Source organism: Adiantum capillus-veneris, chromosome 16 (genome assembly GCF_014529385.1).
Source record: "Adiantum capillus-veneris isolate H3 chromosome 16, ASM1452938v2, whole genome shotgun sequence".
Taxonomy (NCBI): Eukaryota; Viridiplantae; Streptophyta; class Polypodiopsida; order Polypodiales; family Pteridaceae; genus Adiantum; species Adiantum capillus-veneris.
In genome coordinates, this window is record NC_140946.1 from 8,925,684 (window position 1) to 8,946,612 (window position 20,929).

General features: G+C 39.5%; 1 pseudogene; it reads right to left on the reverse strand.

Moving 5' to 3' along the window:
- Positions 1-12: 12 nt before the first annotated feature.
- LOC147438530 (uncharacterized) lies at positions 13-20,504 on the reverse strand (annotated as a pseudogene).
- Positions 20,505-20,929: the final 425 nt, after the last annotated feature.

Consider the following 20,929-nt stretch of genomic DNA (forward strand, 5'->3'; position numbering starts at 1 on the left):
GGGCAACTTCTCTCATTCGGCATCAACCTCAAACGCAAACCTCACCACAATCGATTTTGCCTCGGATGATATCTTGACTTTGACGGATCCGGAGCAGTTTTCTGACTCAAACGATGACCTCTCCAATGTTAAGAATCCTTCTTCAACATCTCCGACACATAAAATCCATTGACGCATTCTAGAGCTCCGATAATGCATTCTGATAGAGAATGCTACTGCCGTCACTTTCTTACTAGTCTTCCTGAAGCATGGAATCTCCAACAGATATAGGCCTCGACATCTCCATTGTAAACGATTTATCAAAGTTGAGATACACATATGCCTTGAGTAGTAACAAGAGAGCATTGAAGGAGAATCCACGTTGCCCTTGTTGCAATGCTTAGGTATGATTTGATGCACCAAATGTAAGGACACAACCCTTCGGTTGAAACTGAATACTCCTTTGGCTGCATATTGGTTGTAGGCACCAAATGTAAGGACACAACCCTTTGGTTGAAACTGAATACTCCTTTGGATGCATGCAACTGGATCCATGGCCGTGTGGTGAGGCTGATGCAAAACTGAAGTTTTCGAGAGGTATAGGATAACAAATGGATCACAAATGATGAGCCGATGACACATTCCAGAGCTTGGACGACAATAGTAGGAGAGCATTGTATAACTCTCGGACACGGTGACATCCCGATAGAGAGAACTTTCCCCGGATGGCATCGACCTCAAACGCATCGTCCAAATCAATTATATGGAGCATTGTCTTCCCCTCTGTTCCACTCACAAGCCTCTCTCCTCAGGCTGAAGCTAGTGGCGGCAATGACCACATGACTAGAAAGGTGGAACCCTTGCCAGTGTAGTCTCCACCACACCAGCAGATCCTGTAGTATACTTCCCTATGTCATCATCATTGCTTTCCTCATTATGCTTGCCCTTGCCTTTGTCCTTTGTAGAGCCTCTGTCTTTGTCTTGGGGATTTGCAATCTCTGGCCAAATGACCGCGCTTCCCACAATTGTAACAAGGGCTTTTGGTATTCTTTCTGGAATCCGAAGCTGCAATTGCTTCACCACCTCTATCGGAAATGCGAACTTTGCCTTGAGGTACCAACACGACTTCCTTTGCAACAATGAGAAATGACCTGAGATCATCAAACTCTAGCTTTTCCTTTGTGAATTTTAGTCGTAGTATCTTAGACACCATCTCGGAAGGATGGCTCTTGGCGCATGTGTATTGACTACCATGTGCTGAATAAGAATACCATCAAGAACAGGTTTCTTATCCCAAGGTTTGATGATATTCTTGATCGCCTAGAGAGTGCGGAGATTTTTAGCAGCATAGATTCGCATTAGGCCAAAGGATGTGCATCAGATTCGCATTAGGCCAGAGGATGTGCATAAGACTGCATTTAGAACAACCTTTGGTCTCTACGAGTTCTAAGTGATGCCATTTGGTCTGAGTCCTTGTCTTTATCTGCCTATTATTCTTTGACTAGGTATAATTGGAATCACTTTGCCTAATCCACTATTACTGTTTGCAGAGTAAGCTATAGTGTTATACGATATTTTGTAAATTTTGAATAAAGGAGCCAGAAAAATATAGACGTTGGATAGCTCTCTTCACGATCCCAAATGTGAAGAAGGTCGAGGTAGTGCGACAAGGATCTGATGGCCCGAGAATCAATGCTTGCGCATGGATTTGGTATAGGTGCTCTCTATAGCCATGCCATATTCAAGGGTCCTCCAAGTGGGATGTGGGACGTGGATCTTTGAGGATCCTCCAAACTGTGGCGCAGTTTATACTCATGAGAAGGTGTTATAGCTCAAGCTCTTGTGCCTCCTCGAAGGCTCATCGTTTATGATGTGTGATGGCCTTCATATGTCGTTTAATCTTACTCTATGTGATCACCCCCAAAGCTGCTGCTGAGCTTGCAGATGCCTATAAAATTTTCTACACTCTCCATCGTACCATTGATTCTGGGGTATCGTCCCAGGAGGTGGGGGTCGGCGGTTGCTATGGATAGTGTGTGGGAAGCAGCTGAGGACCGAGGTGTGTAGGATAGTGGAGAGCTGGCTAGTAAGTGTAGCTAGTGGTGTGTTTGGATCCAAAGTGTATATCTCCTCATATATGTGGGATGAGTAAGCTCTAGCTAGCTCATGTGTGAAATGAATGGTGGTGTGTCATGTATAAGTAGGAGGTGTATATGGGACATATGAGACAGTAAAGGAGAGAGAAGAATATGCTTGGTCAGTCCCAATGGGTAGTGATCATATGGTGAAGGATGTGAGCAGGTGGGCTGCCTCTTGAAAATCCATGATGTAATCTATTGTGATCCCGTCTCTTGGATGGTGGTACACATGTCAAGGCCCGGATGATGGCCATTGCATCATCCTGTTTTAGATAAGGAGACAGTGCTATGATCCTAGGCAGATCAGGTGTCGTCCATATGGTGTGGATGTCGTGGTATCTTTGAAATTCCTCTCTGCTCTTGTATGCTCCATGGTGGAGAGTAGCTCTGGGTCATCAAAGTTGTAAATGTCGCACTATCTGCTCTATGTCATGGCATTGAAATCTCCCATGAGAAAGACTTTCCCTTGTATGGAATACTCTATGATCTTCTTCATGAGGCATGCATATGGTGAATGCATACCATCCTCTTTCTCTCTGCCCATGTGTGTTGGACTCCTTAGTGTCTTCTCCTCTTGTCTGTGCAAATCTGGAGTCACTGGGCACAAAGTAGCAAATGACAAGGTAAATAATGTGCTCCTTAGATAGCTAAAGCCGCATCCACATGTAGCGTGTGCAAATGGGTCGTGTGCTACTATCTATATTCTATTGTGGAGTGAGCGATGATGGAGAACTGCTGTCCCATTAGAGCCTCTGGAAGTGTTGTGCCGTATACACTTCGTATGTAGGGACTCCCACTGAGTTTATGTATTGGCATCCTATGGCCCTAGGGACATAGGATCTCTCATTAAAATAGAGGAACGCCTACAACCCTTCAATTTATACACTGGCACCCTGTGGCCCTAGGGCCATATCATCTCTCATTATAATAGAGGGGAGCCTATAGTTGTTCAACTTATACATTGGCACCCTAGGGCCCTAGGGCCATATGATTTCTCATGAGAATTGGTATATTTGATATATATGATATACTTTATATATCTGATAAAGTTGATATATTTGAGATCATCCACCCCACAAACCATTGCTTCAAAGTTATTGATATCTCCCGACATTATTGTTAAGAAAGTGTTGATGTATAGCACCATGCAAAAAGCGAACGTTATGAGGCCTTAGCTCAATTGCTATGAAGCCCTAGCTCAATCGTCTCTGAAGCATTAAAGTGCAGTAGTTTTTTGTTACAAAGGTTTGAAGTATTAATACTTCATCAGCATAACATGATGTTCTCTTTTCGCACAAAAAAAAAAAGATTTCTTGAGCAACGCTTCACAAAATATACACTTCAATTGAAGCAGTGCAAAAAAATTAAAAATTTCTTTTTACATTGAGCTTTTTATCTTTAGTTTGAGTGTTGACAGAAAAATTATCCGTCTTTCCTCTTTATTATACATCAATGTGGCTTAAATTCAGATATAGATCGATCTCATAAATAATTACTATTATTGTTAACCTATACTTTACAATGGATTTTTTATGAGAACACAATAAATTTTTCATGTAGCTATTGTAAAAGGGTATGAATTCCTATATTTACTCATCGTGTTGTGAAAACAACACTTTGATTATGAATTATATTGATAGTTTTTTACCATATTATAAAGTCAAAGAAGGGGACCTCTGCATATTTTAAAAAAAAACTTCAAAAGATGCAAAACTTTGCATTTGATTTATTAAAAAACTTATGCATACAGTTATATTGTCATCTGATTAAGGGAGGATGAAGAATATGACTCTTTTTATGAGACTTTTGATGCCATCATAGTGTTTTGATATTGTATAATTTAATATAGTTAATTTTTAGAAATGAACTTGTGTCTTACCTTGGTACAATCCTATGGTTTTTTTTTAGATTGTAAGAAGGTAGAACACAAGTTCAGTTTGCAAGATTTGACTATGTTAAATTGTGCAATATAAAAACACTATCATGACATCAAAAGTTCCATTAGATGAGTCTATGTAGAATTTTTTTAAAAATTCTACATAGAGTGATAAAAGATTATCCATATCATTCACGATCAAAGAGTCGTCCAAAGCATGATGAGTAAATGCAACGATCCATGCCCCCTTGCAAAAATTGCATTAAAGAGTTATGATGTCCTCATAAAAAGCTATGATAGAGTATGAGTTAACAACAGTGATAATTGTTTATGAGATCGATTTGTATCTGAATCTTAGTAGCATTGATATATAACAAAGAGGAAAGACAATTAGTTTTTCTTACACATATCCCTTTCAAAACCCAAACTAAAAATAAAAATCCCAATGTAAAAAAAAAAATCTTGATAGCTTATACCCCTTGTATTGCTTCAATTGAAGTAGGTACGTTTTGTGAAGCGTTGCTCAATAAATTGCTATTTTTGTGAAAAGAGAACATCTTGTTATGTTGATGAAGTTTTTTTACTTCAAAGATTTGCAACAAAAAACGGCTTTAGATCCCTCACTCCCCACCTCTTGTGTGTAGGAGGATATCTTAGCATAGCTTAGTAATTAGCATGATAGAGGAGATGAGCATGCATTGGAGCTTGTCTCTTGGTTGGATTTGCATTACGAGCCAAGAGTGTGTCGATGTAGGCCTCCCTTGTCACAAGCTTGGAGTAGATAAAGAGCTTTCCATTAAAGCTTGAGAAGGACATAGACTTTTCCTTGCTTCACACATGGTCTAGTGTGAGAGTGTGTGGAATAATGTCTCACAAATCAGCCCTCTCTCTCATCTTGGTGGACCCCTCTTGCTAATTTCTCTTGGTGGACCCCTCTTGCTAATTCCTCTTACTGGCTCCCCAATGGATCTTGCCGGGCTTAGCCATCAGATCCCCTGCAGAGTGAGAGGCCCAGGGGCTCTTTTAAAGTTACAAGGGATGCCCAAAAGCAGAACCCCCAAAAGCATCAGTGCTAAAAGCACATAACCCCAAAAGCTCCAGCTCAAAAATCTCACGTAAAACTACCAAAATCAGCCAGAATAAATTACGGAAATCTGTACAGCGTGCCACACAACTGTCGAGAGCTTGTGCTCCATTGCCCCCTGTTCTTTGCTCTAGTAAATTATGTTGGAATGTGTGATACACACGAGAGGATTGTTGGGATATATGACGTATGTGTATCCCAACAAGTGAGAACATCCTTGTTCATCCTTTGTAAAACATGCAAAAACATTTTTTGACATGTACTTTGAATCCACTTTCACGATAAACCATTCATATCTATTCAATAAGACAAGCAACAAGTTATAGCCAACATCACCATTAATTACAACATACATGCATAGCAATGTCAATCATCAATTGGATATATTAATGCATATTTAAAACATTAGATCTTGCTTCAAATTAAATAATACAACATGTGTGTGGATGCATAAGACTCCCTGCACAATCAAAATTATCCATCCATAAGCTTCTATAGAGTGCTTTCCCACAAAACTATAAGATTACAAACTTTGCACGTTGCTATACGTACAAAACTCTTCATGAGACAGTGCAAATAGAATCAATGGTTACATTGTAATGTATATAACCATTACTAAGGTTGACATGCCAAATCAAGTAGAAACACAATAAATTGTTGCACCATCATATATGTTCCTGCTTGATTTGACATGTCAACCTGAGCAATGGTTTTACACGTTACGACATAATCATTGATTCTATTTGTAATGTTTCTTGAAGAGTTTTGTACGCATGGCAACATGCAAAGTTTACAAATTTAAAGTTTTGTGGGAATGCACTTTATAGAAGCTTATGCATGGATGATCTTGATTGTGCAGGGAGAATCTTATGCATCCATACACATGATGTATCATTTAATTTGAAGAAAGATCTAATGTTCTACATATGCATTAATATATCCAATTGATGATTGGCATTGCTATGCATGCATGCTGTAATTAATGCTGATGTTGGCTTTAACTTGTTGCTTGTCCTATTGAACAGATATGAATGGTTTATCGTGAAAGTGGATTCAAAGTACATGTCAAAAAAAAATTTTGCATTGCTTTACAAAAGATGAACAAGGAAAGTGCGTAAATTGTCTTGATATGGTATAAAAACTTTGTGTCATGGTTGAAAATGCTAAAAGAGTCCCTGTTTAATTGAAGTAAACTCTCTTCACATCTGCAATTTTTGTTTGAGTACTCTTTTGTGAGAGAAGTTGGCCGAGAAGGTACTTTAACCTTGAAAGAAGGGGAACACGTGCAATATGAATTGCATGAATCCTTGTCACAAACATGTTGAGCATCGTACTTGATTTATTTAATAGACTTGCCGCATAATCTCCTCTTGTTGAGCTTGAGAAACTCTATAAGGAGGTTTGTTAGGCGGTGAACTTCCTGGAAGAAGTTCAATTGCATGGTCATCATTGTCTCATTTAGAAGGTAGCTCACAAGGGATGTCGTCAATAAATACATCTTCAAACCCCTTGAGGTAATTGGATAACTCTAATTCCTTTGATTGTGTATATTTTCTTTTGCTAAAACATTAGGTTCATTTTGAGTGTCTTTAACAAAAATCATGTACACAAAAATAGATCTCTTTATTGACTTCTTGAAAGCTTGTGTATGTACAATGGGTATGGTGTTACCCATTTTCTTAGCATCTATGTACATATCTTTTTCTCTGAACTTAAAGGATATTCTCCTTTCAGGGAATTTAACATTGCAAGCCATGCAATCAAACCATGGTGCCCCTAGGATTACGTCCTCATGCTTGAGAGGGGAGATAAATAAGTACTCTTTGTCCATATAGCTTTGGACATGGAGCCTCAATTTCTCGATTAAGGGAGTGACTAAAGCTTCTTTCCCCTTGAAAGCACCATCTCTGGACATCTCCCATCTCATAAGCTTGTATGCCTAGCTTGGTGGCCAACTCTGTGGATATGAAATTTTGAGTAGGTTGTCAAAGAGAATAAAAGCATCATGTTCTCTTACCTTTCCCCAAGCATGGCATAAAGGAGATCCTTTGTGGTGAGTTTCCTCCTCTTGTATTTCGACCAAGGTAGCTCTAGAAGGCTTATGGTGGAGGGTGTTCTTTTGGGGACAAGCGCAGTACACATGTCCTTGCTACTCGCCACACTCGAAAATGAAATTGCGAAATAAAATTTGCCCACCTCATTTGTTTGTCCGGAGAGCTTGGTCTGGGTCAAAGTACTTAAGACTTTGGTGATCCGTTTGCAGAATGTTCAAGGAGTCCTTAATAAATAGTGCTTCCATGAGTCTAAGGCATGTAGAACTGCGAGGGGTTCCTTTCCATATTTGTGGATGGATTCGTAGGGAGAGAGCTTCAAGCTTCACCATTCGGTGAGTAGTTTTTCTTTGGAATCGGTGGCCAAAAATTGCTTCATCATGGAAGCTCTTAAATCTTTCCATGTTCGTGGAGATTCACCGTTGGCCCCCCGCAAGCTAGACCACCATTGCCTGGCGTACTTTTGAAAGTGCACAGCTACATGGCATAGCTTAGAGAACTCCTTGAAGCCCTCATCTCCGAACACCGCATCGAGCTGTTGGATAAAGGCCAAGACTTTGTCCGTAGCACCAAAGGTTCCATCGTAGGTAGGGAAAGAGATGCTCTTCCCTCCCTCTTTGAACTTGTTGAGCTTGGATGACCTCTTCCATGCGGCATAGGATTTCCTATGGCCTCTTATTTTTTATGGTTCAAAGGTTTCACCATCACTTTCTTCAGAAGGTGATGAATTTGAGGAAGATGGAGAAGAGGGTGACCTCTTTCTCGCCTTTTTCTTGCTTTGATCTTCTTTGTCTTCACCATCACTCTCATAAGAGGAAGAGGATGAAGAGGATGGAGAAGAGGGTGTCCTCTTTCTCGCCTTTTTCTTCTCTTGATTTTTGTCACCCCTCTTTGAAGTATGGTGTGGAGAAGTATGTGATGGTCTTCTCCGTTTTGGAGGTGATGAAGAGCATTTAGCTCGCCGTCTTCGTGGAGCCATCTCCATCGAGGTGGCAGGAGACTCACTTCTTTCTCATTCCTTCGGTGGGGGCTCTTGAATTCTCCTTTGAGAAGGACATGCGTCATCAAGGAGAAAATTTCTAAGCCCTTCAATCCCCTTTAGGGTAGACTAAATCCCTCTATGCCCCACATAAGGAGGAGCATGAGATTCATACATTACTTTCTCACGTAGTGAGTTAGTAACACATAGTCTATTGCCATAGAGAAGATAACCATCTTGTAAAGTAATTGGTTCCTCTTTCTTCCCTAATGCAATGGTTGAAATCACATCTCTAAAATCGCGATCAATAGCATACTCATCTATGATTGAAGATAGATCATTGTGAGTTGCTTCCATGAGTCTAAGGCATGTAGAACTACAAGGAGTTCCTTTTCATATATGCATAGAACTTGCTCAACAGGGTCAAGCCTTCTACTTTCATAGCCTATGGCGTGCCCTTCTTGGAGCAAAACAGCTCCAAGGCAATCACCACAAGCATCACATTGGACCTCAAATGGCTTTGAGAGATCCGGTAGTGTAAGCACAGATTGAGAGATAAGCTTTTCTTTAAGCTTTTTGAAAGCATTGTTCTCCTTGGCAGACCATGTGTACCTAACATTTTTCTTTGTGAGGTTATGTAATGGTCCTGCTAGAACTTGCTCAGCAGGGTCGAGCCTTCGACTTTCATAGCCTATGGCGTGCCCTTCTTGGAGAAAAACAGCTCCAAGGCAATCACCACAAGCATCACATTGGACCTCAAATGGCTTTGAGAGATCCGGTAGTGTAAGCATAGGTTGAGAGATAAGCTTTTCTTTAAGCTTTTTGAAAGCATTGTTCTCCTTGGCAGACCATGTGTACCTAACATTTTTCTTTGTGAGGTTATGTAATGGTCTTGCTATTAGAGTGAGAAATTTCCTATGAAGCGTCTGTATAGTATGCACACATACCTATAAAGCTTCTTAGTTCATGAATATTCCTTGGTTTAGGCCATCCTTTTATTACCTCTAACTTTGATGGATCCATTTGGATGCCATCTTGAGAGATAATGTGACCTAAATACTCAATCTGTGGACATTACTGTGGACACTACTGTGGACATTACTGCGGACAGTATTATAGTATATGGCTAGTAATGTCAATCATCAAAGTTGGAGGTACTAAAAGGATGGCCTATTCCAAGGAATTTGCATGAACTAAGAAGCTTTATAGGTATGTGTACATATTATAGACACTTTATAGGAAAATTCTTACTAATAGCAGTACCATTGCATGACCTAACTAAAAAGAACATTAAGTTTACATGGTCTATAAACGAAAACAATGCTTTTGAACTAAGAAGCTTTATAGGTATGTGTACATATTATAGACACTTTATAGGAAAATTCTCACTAATAGCAGTACCATTGCATGACCTAACTAAAAAGAACATTAAGTTTACATGGTCTATAAACGAAAACAATGCTTTTGAACTAAGAAGCTTTATAGGTATGTGTACATATTATAGACACTTTATAGGAAAATTCTCACTAATAGCAGTACCATTGCATGACCTAACTAAAAAGAACATTAAGTTTACATGGTCTATAAACGAAAACAATGCTTTTGAACTAAGAAGCTTTATAGGTATGTGTACATATTATAGACACTTTATAGGAAAATTCTCACTAATAGCAGTACCATTGCATGACCTAACTAAAAAGAACACTAAGTTTACCTGGTCTATAAACGAAAACAATGCTTTTGAAAAGCTCAAGGAAAAGCTTATCTCTCAACTATGCTTACACTGGCGGACCTCTCAAAGCCATTTGAGGTTCAATGCGATGCTTGTGGTGATTGCCTTGGAGCTTTCTTGTTCCAAGAAGGGCACACCATAGCCTATGAGAGTCGAAGGCTCGACCCTATTGAGCAAGATCTATGCATATGAAAAGGAACTCCTCGCAGTTCTACATGTCTTAAACTCGTGCGATGGCCTTCATATGTTGTTTAATATTACTCTATGTGATCACCCCCAAAGCTCGTTGAGCTTGAAGATGTCTTTATAAGTTTCTACACTCTCCGTCGTATCATCGATTCTGAGGATCGTCCCAGGAGGTGGGGGTCGGTCGCTATGGATAGTGTGTGCGAAGCAGCTGAGGACTGAGGTGTATAGGATAGTGGAGAGCTTGTTGTATTAGTTGTAGTCTCAGTATTGATGATTATGGTCGCAATGGCCTAGTGATACACAATTTGCCATGCATCATCATAAAACCATATTTGAGAAGATAGTGCTCATGGTATTTTTCATCTAGTAACTATTTAAAGACCCTTGCAAAATCTTCGTCATTGGCAAACTGTTCCTTCATGTCATCGAGCTCATGATGACAAGGAATTGACACAGCTGAAATTTGTGGCTTTCTTGACAACACATCAGCCACAACATTCTTTTGGCCTTCCACATGCACAATCTGAAAGTGGAACATAGACAAAATATTTGCCCATTGCATATTCTTTTTCGATAACTTAAACTGTGTCATTGATACAACCCTCCTAGAGCCATTTATACAATCCCTCACTGTCACAAGCCTGTGATGCTTAACTATCATTTTGCAGATTTTCTTACTTTTGTATAATTTCTTTTGCTTTTTGGAATTACCCCTTTGGAAATCTAAACGCCGGGAGTTCCATGGCCAGTGTGAAACGGACAAGAATGTCCAGTAAGAGTCTTGGTCGGCGACAGGTATTTTCCTTGTTTGGCTAGTTGACACTATAATTGGACAAGTAGACAAGAGACTAGCAAATGTAATTGCAGATGTAGATGAGCTACATTGCAGATGTTGGCCTAGTGGCAGTCTTCAATGATGGTAAGGAGACCAGTAGGGATGCAATGGAAGCATCTCCTAAATTTTAGGGAGCTACTATTTTTGGCTAGAAAATGTGTTCGCATCATTAGCTTCAGTATATTATGGAAAACATTTCTTAAGTTTGCCATCAAATCAACTGACACATGGTTAGGTCTTTTTAGACAGAGCCTCTTTTGACAGAAACAGGGGTAGCTAGTTGCTGCTCCAAAGCAAGTACTTGCCACTCCAAAGCAGGTATCTATGAGGGTCATAACATTGGTATATCTGATGATGTAGATGACAACGGTTCTTATTATAGTACAGAGGTAGATCTCGATATACTAGTAGCTCCTCCCGCGAGGAGCCAGACAGACAAGTTACTGAAGTGGCTATTGGAGACTTTGCGAGATGCACTACAAATTTTTGACAAGATTGGAGTGGATTAAGATACGACTCGACCTTCTCAGCATCTTTGGATTGTTGCGGGCAGATGAGACTTTATTAAAGGTAAAAATCCACAGTGATCAAGGATAGGGAACTTATGACAATCCTCTGTGTGAAATTAACTTGCCCGTCCGTGGCGGCAACGGCCATGTACGTACTGTCAGCCATAAACTACTTGTGCCTGGCTAGCCTTGGTAGGCTAAGTCTGTGTCATGGTTTATGACAAAGATGTGGTTATTTTCATTGACCACCCTGGGTCGGTTAAAGACTTCATTTCCATCGACATAGCTGCCTGCCTTGGCATGGATGAATATGCAAAGTTCCGTGCAAAAGAAGACATTGATAGATTATGATTCAATTTGATGAGCACTTCACTCAAATAGATAATATGCCCTGTCAAGTAGCTTCAAGTTGATTTGAAGATGGAAAATTCTGGACTCAACGTTCCACAGACTCTTAACAAGCAAGCTAAGGAACACTACAACATCACCCATTGCCAATCGTATCACACACGAATATGGAAGGTGACAAGGTATCCTCATAAAGGGATTGGGTCCCTAAAGGAATTAGTTTACTTGAAAAAGTCCAATAGAAATAAAGCGAGAAGAAAGGGAGCAGAGCTAAAGGCAAATGAAGGCAGCAGTAGAAAGAGTTAAATGCAATCCTATTGGACTTCTTGAAGCAAACTAATTCCTTTGGGGATCCATTCCCTTGATGATGAGATCTTGTCGCTATTCACATTCATGTGCAAGATGGGTGACAATAGGTGATGTTTTAGTATTCTTTATCTTGCTCATTAAAAGTTTTTGTAACTCTGAGTTTAGAGTTCTCCATCTTCAAATCTACCAGGAGCTACTAGCAGAGTATTTAGTCACTTTGACTGCGGTGCTTTCATCAGATTGAGTCCTAATCTACCAATGTGTTGTCTCACACCCAAGTCCTAACTCTTAGCATTTTATTCCTTGATTGAGTTAATAGAAGGCACATGACAAGAAGCATACAATATAGTGATGTCTATATGTCATATCATCATGTCAGAGAAGCTGTCACAAACGGGAGCGCATAACAATCTCAAATATACTTGGATAAATAGAATTTATTAGTTAATACTGAAGACATTTGATATGGAGAGTGAGAGAGAGAGAGAAAGAAGATTGATACTACATCAGGGACTAGAAGATGGGATGGTCCCTCCTTGTGAAGAGTATCTTTATTACTTGGCTTTATACAAGCATTTGAACCGAACGTAGTATCCCGTTCGTTCTAGATCAGACTAGATAGTACTAAGAAGCCATTCTCAGAGCAAAACCCTATACCTAGGAACCTCTGTTCCTTACTCATGGGTCTCGGAAACCAAGGTTCTCACCTCTAGAGCTCACCTTCCAGACTCGTGGCGTAGCATCCCTATAAACTCTATTTGGAGTCTATTCCCAGAGTCCTTTTTTCCACAAAGATCTTAGTATCAACTCTGCTTTCCTGGACACGAAGTCTCTTTTCGAGAATCTCTACTTCTTGATCACAACTCGAGTAAAATCTCCCAATTCGAGCAACTTTAGTGTAGCTCGGATTGCATACGAGAGCGCCATGAGGAGATGGTGGCCTCGACTCTTCCTTCACCATGGTTCATGGTGTGCCTAGATGCCAGTACCGGACACCACCAGTGTGGTTGTTTCCACCTCCCATTTATTGATTTAGCCATCTTTATGCATAGTTTGTTTTTTCATTAGGAGAGTTTGGATCCAGCAAGATCCTCTTGGGGAGGTGCAGAATCGTGCTCCCCCTCCTCTGTCTGTCTGTCTCACAGTGAGAATCACTGGTGCATGGTCTTAAGTTTGTCGATGAGGCTAGCAAGAAAATATTGCTCTTGCATGAAGCGTGGATGTAGCATCATCTATGTGGTGAATGAAGTTGTCTTCGAGTGCCATGATGATGATCCCAAGTGGTGCTTGCTCATCGTTGGCTTGTTGATGAGCATTTAAGGTTCTTGTGGAGGTTTGCCTCCAACCGCGGATGGAGGTTTCACAATGCTCCAAATAATATTTTTCATGAGCATCCCATTCATCTTTGTACTGACCCTTTACGATTTCAAGACGTCCAAGACTTACGTCTTGCAATGCAATAACTGTCAGGTCAATACACATGCGCGTCTCAATGTTGGGGGACTACTCCATCCTTTGGAGATTCCTCAAGGTAAATAGAAAAGCATTCTCGTAGACTGTTTTACCGGTTTACCCAAGATGGTCGAGGAAATGGCTTAGTATGGGTGGTAGTGGATAGCTTAACCAAAATGACAAAGTAGCATCTATTTGGGAACGCCAATGTGCATTTTCCAAGAGGTTATTCCATTTGGTTTTTGAGGATAAAAACTCTTCTTAAAGGGGGGGCAATGTCAGGTAGCCTATAACGGCTGTGTGACGAGGTCCAGCAAGATCCTCTTGGGGATGCGCAGAATCGTGCTCCCCCTCCTCTGTCTGTCTGTCTCACAGTGAAAATCACTGGTGCATGGTCTTAAGTTTGTCGATGAGGCTAGCGAGAAATTATTGCTCTTGCATAGCGAGACCATAAAGTTGAATTTTGAGGCTCATTTTCAAGTGCTTATCTCGAGCACCGAAAAGACGCTCTAGGACTTGCTAAGCGTGAAGCGTGGATGTAGCATCATCTATGTGGTGAATGAAGTCGTCTTCGAGTGCCGTGATGACGATCCCAAGTGGTGCTTGCTCATCGTTGGCTTGTTGATGAGCATTTAAGGTTCGTGTGGAGGTTTGCATCCAACAAGTTGCCTCCAACCATGGATGGAGGTTTCACAATGCTCCAAATAATATTTTTTATGAGCATCCCCTTTATCTTTGTCAGTGTTTGTAAACCCTTTACGATTTCAGGACGTCCAAGACTTATGTCTTGCAATGCAATAATTGTCAGGTCAATACACATGCATGTCTCAATGTTGGGGACTACTCCATCCTTTGGAGATTCCTCAAGGTAAATAAAAAAGCATTCTTGTAGACTATTTTACTGGTTTACCCAAGATGGTCGAGGAAATGGCTCAGTGTGGGTGGTAGTGGACAACTTAACCAAAATGACAAAGTAGCAGCTATTTGGGAACGCCGATGTGCATTTTCCAAGAGGTTATTCCATTTGGTTTTTGAGGATAAAAACTCTTCTTAAAGGGGGGGCAATGTCAGGTAGCCTATAACGGCTATGACGAGGTCGACCGTCCTCTAGCCATAGAGCCATGAGGACGGGGTTAAGGGGGATACCGTCTGGTTGTAGTGCCTGGGCGGCCAGACCAATGTGGACGGCAGGCCACACATCTCTAAGGTCTGGGAATAAGAAACACTTATCATTATCTCAATGGTTGGGTGGAGAGCCGACGACTTATCGCTCCATGGCAAGTACGGCCGCAAAGGTCTTATAGTATTCTAATAGATATCTTTCACTCGGATTGTCGGTCTTCATATGCGTAGTGATAATATACAAAAGTTGATTAAAGTAAATTAAGATAAGAGTTTGAGGTTGCTCTGTGGTTTTCACCATGAAGCAACAACTTTTGTATATATTATCATTGCACAACGTTTCACACATAGGGTTTTATCATAAGTTTTTGCACTAGTTTCACGATGTTTTTAATGTAACTTGCTTTTCATGACGTTTGTGCATCCACGATGTTTTTAATATAACTTGCTTTTTACGACGTTATGCATCCACGATGTTTTTAATGCCACGTGGTCACTTGTGCGCTCAAAGTGGTGAAAAAGAACTTTTTGCTCACCAAGTGACAAATGTCTCAGTCATTGTTGTTGCTAATGACAACGGCGACTACATACTCGATGGTTTTAAACTGGATTTTCAACTTTTGTTAGGAGATATCAATAACTTTGAAGCAATAGTTTGCAGAAGATATGGAGTCTCAATTAAGATTCTGTATACTTGATTCTTTTTCAGGATCTCAAAGACATTGGCGGTACAGACTTGATATATTTGATATATATTTTATATATATTTGATATATCTTAATTATTGGGTATATTTGATATATCTGATATATTGGGTATAACATAGTCAAATCTTACAAATAAACTTATATCTTACTTTGATATATTTTTATGATTTTTTAAAGGTTGAAACTAAAGAAAAACTTTCTGAAATGATCTTGAGGATAAGGTCATTTTAAAAGTCTTTTCAGCTTTAACCTCTAAAAAAATCATAAGGTTGTACCAAAGTAGGATACAAGTTCATTTGCACTGCCCTCTAGCCTGAGTGCAGTGGGACAGTGGAGAGTGGTTTTGGAGAGAACCCTTCTCTTCATCCGACCATTCTTGGATTTCTTTCTTTCAGTACATTGTTTGATTCGGACGTCACATACTGGCAGCATGGAGTATAGTCCCAAGAGATGGGGGTTGGAGGTCGCTATGGATAGTGTGTGGGAAGCAGCTGAGGACAGTGGAGATCTGGCTAGTACGTGTAGGTAGTGGTGTGTTTGGATCCAAAGTGTATATCTCCTCATATACGTGGGATGAGTAAACTCTAGCTAGCTCATGTGTGAAATGAATGGTGGTGTGTCGTGTATAAGTAGGAGATGTATGTGGGACTAATGAGACAGTGAAGGAGAGAGCAAAATATGCTTGGTCAATCCCAATGGGTAGTGGTCGTATGGTGAAGGATGTGAGCAGGTGGGCTGCCTCTTGAAAATTCATGATGTAATCTATTGTGCTCCTGTCTCTTGGATGGTGGTACACATGTCAAGGCTCGGATGATGTAATCTATTGTGCTCCCGTCTCTTGGATGGTAGTACACATGTCAAGGCCCGGATGATGGCCATTGCATCATCCCGTTTTAGATAATGAGACGGTGCTATGATTCTAGGCGGAGCATGTGTAGTCCATATGGTGTGGATGTCGTGGTATCTCTAAAAGTCCTCTCTGCTCTTGTATGCTCCATGGTGGAGAGTAGCTCTGGGTCATCAAAGTCATAAATGTCACACTATCTGCTCTATGTCATGGCATTGAAATGAGAAAGACTTTCCCTTGTATGGAATACTCCATGATCTTCTTTGTGAGGCATGCATATGGTGAATGCGTATCATACTCTTCCTCCCTGCCATGTGTGTGGGATTCCTTAGCGTCTCCTCTTGTCTGTGCAAATCTGGAGTCACTGGGCGCAAAGTAGCAAATGACAATGTAGAGAATGTGCTCCTTAGATAGCTAAAGCTGCATCCACATGTAGCGTGTAAATGGGTCATGCGCTATTATCTATATTCTATTGTGGAGTGAGAAATGATAGAGGACTCATAAAAAAGCTATGATAGAGTATGAGCTAATAACAGTGGTAATTGTTTATAAGATCGATTTATATTTGAATCTGAGTAGCATTGATATATAACAAAGAGGAAAGACGATTAGTATTTCTTACACATATCCCTTTCAAAACCCAAACTAAAAATAAAAATCCCAATGTAAAAAGAATTTCTTGATAGCCTATACTTTTTGCACTGCTTCAATTGAAGTAGGTACGTTTTGTGAAGCGTTGCTCAAAAAATTGCTATTTTTGTGAAAAGAGAACATATTGTTATATTGATGAAGTTTTTTTTACTTTAAAGCTTTGCAACAAAAAACGGCTTTAGATCCCTCACTCTCCACCTCTTGTGTGTAGGAGGATATCTTAGCATAGCTTAATAATTAGAATGGTAGAGGAGATGAGCATGCATTGGAGCTTGTCTCTTTGTTGGATTTACATCAGAAGCCAAGAGTGTGTCGATGTAGGCCTCCCTTCTCACAAGCTTGGAGGAGATAAAGAGCTTTCCATTAAAGCTTGAGAAGGAGATAGACTTTTCCTTGCTTCACACATGGTCTAGTGTGAGTGTGTGTGGAATAATGCTTCAAAAATCAACCCTCTCTCTCATCTTGGTGGACCCCTCTTGCTAATTTCTCTTGCTAGCTTCCCATTGGATCTTGCCGAGCTTAGCCCTGCAGAGTGAGAGGCCCATGGGCTCTTTTAAAATTTACAAGGGATGCCCAAAAGCAAAGCCCCCAAAAGAATCAGTTCTAAAAGCACATAACCCCAAAAGCTCCAACTCAAAGAGCTCACACAAAACTGTCAAAATCAGTTAGTACAAATTACGAAAATCCGTACAGCGTGCCACCACAATTGTCAAGAGCTTGTGCTCCATTGGCCCTTGTTCTTTTCTCTAGTAACTTATGTTGGAATGCGTGATACACAAGAGGATTGTTGGGGTGTATGACGTATATGCATCCCTGCTATGCGTATAAAACTCTTCATGAGACAGTGCAAACAGAATCAATGGTTACATTGTAATGTGTAAAACCATTACTAAGGTTGACATGCCAAATCAAGTAGAAACACATGTGATGGTGTAACAATTTGTACAACAATTATACTGTACTCTTGCTCAAATAAATCAAGAGTAAAATAAATTAAAACATGTTTAGCATTGTGGAGGGTGATATGTGTGCAGGTAAACTCTTCTAACAGCTCTCTCATGCAATTTTTTTATGATAATTGGTCTCTTTGTGTTCCCAATCATGCACCTTTGCTTAGTATCTCAAGTTGATTTTTGGCTTTTTCTACTCCTCAAGTTATAGGTGGGTCTCTTTCAATTGTTGCGTTGTTTTCTTTAGCTTTTTATGTGTCTTTTTGATTCAATGAAGCTGCTTTGTGAGCACTTAGTTTTGCTGCTTTGCTTCACTAAGCTGAACTTTTCTTTCTTTAAATTTTTGGTGCACTTCTTTGAATTGTAAATTATAGCCAAAGAGCTTTTGTGTGATTGCTCTTTCAAGAGGTTTTAGCTTTTGATCACTCGGGTCTTAAAATTTACATAAAATTTTATCAAGTTTGTATGTTTCATCTTTACTCCATAGTTTTTGTGCAAAAGAGTATTCGTAAAGAAAATTGTTCATCTCTTCTCTTTGTTATACACAATGTGCAGATTTAAAGATAGATCGATCATAAACAATCACCATGATTGTTGACTCACACTTTACTATAGCTTTCTTATGATATGAATAAGTGTATCGCTTGCAAACAAAATGAACACTTGTAAATCATCCATGCTCTTGATAATATTGTTCATATTATGCGCAAATACAAACTACTTTGTAAATTGCAGATGTATTTAAATAGATTTTGTTATTATTTTTGCTCCTTGATAAGTCTGATGCACCGTATAATATATGTAAATGCTTTTGCATGATCACATCAGATAAAATATCGTTATAATAGTTATTTTTTTCTACATATGCTTATTTCATATCTTTTCCATAATATTATAAAATTTTAGATAAAAGGTTTTCAAGTACTTTTCTTCATGATTTGAAATTAATAAATGTTGGTCATGCTCCATGAAAATTACACTCAAACCAACAAAACATGAAGCAAAGGTGATGTTTTGATACTAACTTAAAATTTAAAGGTTTACAATTGTAAATTTTGAAAAGTGTTACTTCTAATAACTTTTTACAGAATTGTGTCATGATAGAACAGATTTAAAAAAATGATTGTAAATTGTATAAACGGCTCAGAAATTATTGTTTGAGGAGAATAAAATGATCACTCAATTTTTTCATTTGCCAATAGAGTGATCATTATATTCTCCTAAGGCAATAATTCTTGGGTTATTTAGATAATCTACAATAAAAATTTTCAATATGATATATCATGATACAAACCTATACGAAGCTATTAGTAGAAGTAACGCTTTTGAAAACTTTCAATTTTAAAAATTTAAATTTTAAAATAATCTCAAAATATCACTTTTGTTCCATGTTTTGTTGGTTTTAATGTAGTTTTCATGAGCATGACCAACACTTTTTAATTTCAAATTATGAAGAGAAGTATTTGAAAACCTGTGGTATAAAATTTTATAATACTATAGAGAAAATTTTACTCCTCATCTGTTTAAGCAAGAGTACAATATAATTGCACTATAAATTGTTGCACCATCATATGTGTTCATGCTTGATTTCACATATCAACCTGAGCAATGGTTTTACACGTTACGATATAACCATTGATTCTATTTGCAAAGTTTCATGAAGAGTTTTGTACGCATGGCAACGTGCAAAGTCTGCAAGGTTGCAATTCTAAAGGCACTCTATAAAAGCTTATGGATTGATGATCTTGATTGTGTAGGGAGAGTCTTGCATCCACACACATGATGTATCATTTAATTTGAAAAAGCTTCTTAAGTTACCACGAATGTAAATATCGTACAAATAAAGGCCTAGACATCTCTATTGTAAATGGTTTATGAAAGTTGAGATACACATATGACTCTGATGATGCATTTTTGGAGCTTTACCCCAACAGTAGTAGCTGGAGAGCATTGGATGGAGAATCCTACTATCCTTGTCGCAATGCTTAGGAATAATTTGATGCACCCAATGTGAGGGCAACTTCTCTCATTCGGCATCAACCTCAAACGCAAACCTCACCACATTTGTATCGATTTTGCCTCCAATGATATCCTGACTTCGACAGATCCGGAGCGGTTTTCTGACTTAAACGATGACCTCTCCAATGTTAAGAATCCTTCTTCAACATCTCCAACACATAAGATCCGTTGACACATTCTGGAGCTCCGATAATGCATTCTGATAGAGAATGCTCCTACCGTTTCTTTCTTGCTAGTCTTCTTGAAGCATTGAATCTCCAACAGATATAGGCCTCGACATCTCCATTGTAAACGATTTATCAAAGTTGAGATACACATATGCCTTGAGTAGTAACAAGAGAGCATTGAAGGAGAATCCACGTTGCCCTTGTTGCAATGCTTAGGTATGATTTGATGCACCAAATGTAAGGACACAACCCTTTGGTTGAACTAAATACTCCTTTGGCTGCATATTGGTTGTAGGTACAATTGGAATGGCACCAAGATGGCGCCCAGTAGATGGTTGCATGAGAGAGAAGATAACGGTTGAAATTTGCAGCAACCACAAACGTGAATGCAACTTGATCCTTGGCCGTGTGGTGAGGCTGATGCAAAACTGAAGTTCGCGAGAGGTATAGGGCAGCAAATGGATCGCCATAGACATCAAAGTATAGTTTACCTGTAAAAAATAAGGACTCAGTCGTGCTAGCAAGCCGAATTCGCTGAGAATGCCGAGTGGTACCGGCATCACGCCAGTCTCATGGAAAATCTGAAGTCGATGCATCTCACAAGGTCTCCAACAGCCACTTCCGTAACTTGTCTGTCTTTCCCCTTGTGGAGGGAGCAAATGGTACATCAGGTTCTACTTTGCCACTATATTGAGTACCACTGTCATTGACATCATTAGGAATGGGTGCTATCTCCTTAGATCTCGATTACGCTACTCTCAACTTTGTACCTTATAAGAATGCCATCTTGAGCATCAATTGTCTTTTAGAAAATTGAACTGTCTACGTCCAAGAATCTTCATTCGTGGACTGTGAACACATTACATACAAAATACTCCAAGATAATGGACTTTGAAACACATTTCATCCATAATCCGCCAACAACAATGGATTGGTGCACTCATTACATCTATAATCATTCAACAACAATGGATTGGTGCAATCA